Source organism: Nerophis ophidion, linkage group LG02 (assembly GCF_033978795.1).
Source record: "Nerophis ophidion isolate RoL-2023_Sa linkage group LG02, RoL_Noph_v1.0, whole genome shotgun sequence".
NCBI lineage: Eukaryota > Metazoa > Chordata > Actinopteri > Syngnathiformes > Syngnathidae > Nerophis > Nerophis ophidion.
The window spans coordinates 2,911,953-2,914,102 of NC_084612.1; positions in this window are offsets into that span (position 1 = coordinate 2,911,953).

Genomic DNA, 2,150 nt, shown 5'->3' on the forward strand with positions numbered 1-2,150 from the left:
CGATGGGCCATTCGTATTGATGCTAATCTTTGAATATTAGCTAAGTTTAACAATTTATATTTTTGGAGAACTAAACAGTGATGGTGATGTTGTGGTTTTCCGTCAAGGATTTTAAGCGATTGTTTGTGCAAAGTTTCCAGTGGCCTCAGGGTCATTTTGCTTGCCTGCGACCAACATGTTATACAAACCCCGTTTCCATATGAGTTGGGAAATTGTGTTGGATGTAAATATAAACAGAATACAATGATTTGCAAATCATTTTCAACCCATATTCAGTTGAATATGCTACAAAGACAACATGTTTGATGTTCAAACTCATAAACCCTTCTTTTTTTGTGTGCAAATAATCATTAACTTTAGAATTTGATGCCAGCAACACGTGACAAAGAAGTTGGGAAAGGTGGCAATAAATACTGATAAAGTTGAGGAATGCTCATCAAACACTTATTTGGAACATCCCACAGGTGTGCAGGCTAATTGGGAACAGGTGGGTGCCATGATTGGGTATAAAAACATCTTCCCAAAAAATGCTCAGTCTTTCACAAACAAGGATGGGGCGAGGGTCACCACTTTGTAAGCAAATTGTCGAACAGTTTTAGAACAACATTTCTCAACGTGGTACTGCAAGAAATTTAGGGATTTTACCATCTACGGTCCGTAAAATCATCAAAAAGTTCAGAGAATCCGGAGAAATCACTGCACGTATGTGATGATATTACGGACCTTTGATCCCTCAGGCGGTACTGCACCAAAACCCGACATCAGTGTGTAAAGGATATCACCACATGGGCTCAGGAACACTTCAGAAAACCACTGTCAGTAACTACAGTCGGTCGCCACATCTGTAAATGCAAATTAAAACTCTACTATACAAAGCCAATCTTTGAAATATATATAGATTTATTTATTAAAGGTAAATTGAGCAAATTGGCTATTCCTGGCAACTTATTTAAGTGTGTATCAAACTGGTAGCCCTTCGCATTAATCAGTACCCAAGAAGTAGCTCTTGGTTTCAAAAAGGTTGGTGACCCCTGCTTTATATGATTGTATATACTAGGTCATAAAATCAGTGTCAGTTGAGTCGGTCCATAGGTTGCCTGTAGGGATTTTTAATGTCCAGCAGATGTCAGTATTTAGTGACGCAGTATGGACACGGTATCAATACAGTTTTGCAATGTGTCGAAACGCTACATGATGCCTCATCAACCCATCACTAGTTGCCATTAACTGATCGGAGGGACAAGCGGTAGGAAATGGATGGATATTAACAATGCCATTATTAATCAATCTAGTGAATACCCATCCATCCATTTTCTACCGCTTATTCCCTTTCGGGGTCGCGGGGGGCACTGGCGCCTATCTCAGCTACAATCGGGCGGAAGGCGGGGTACACCCTGGACAAGTCGCCACCTCATCGCAGGGCCAACACAGAGAGACAGACAACATTCACACTCACATTCACACACTAGGGCCAATTTAGTGTTGCCAATCAACCTATCCCCAGGTGCATGTTTTTGGAAGTGGGAGGAAGCCGGAGTACCCGGAGGGAACCCACGCATTCACGGGGAGAACATGCAAACTCCACACAGAAAGATCCCGAGCCTGGATTTGAACCCAGGACTGCAGGACCTTCGTATTGTGAGGCAGACGCACTAACCCCTCTGCCACCGTGAAGCCCGATTAACTGATCGGAGGGACAAGCGGTAGGAAATGGATGGATATTAAGAATGCCATTATTAATCAATCTAGTGAATACCATGAATTGATTAACGTGGACCCCGACTTAAACAAGTTAAAAAACTTATTCGGGTGTTACCATTTAGTGGTCAATTGTACGGAATATGTACTGTACTGTGCAATCTATTAATAAAAGTATCAATCAATCAATCAATCAATCAATGAAAATTGCGATGATTGTTCAAAAACTTCAACAATGGCGGAGTTAACTACACTACAAACAATAGGCACGCTACAGTGTCTGCGCATGCGCACGCAGCTGTCGTACAAGTTAAGCATATTTTTTAATTAGCACACTTTTGTGTGGCGCCACTTAATTATACGATTATTTGTTTCATCCCCAAAAGTTTTCAAAGAGACGTTTATTAAAAAAATATTGGACTCGAACAAGGCGGACATGACGTCACATATTG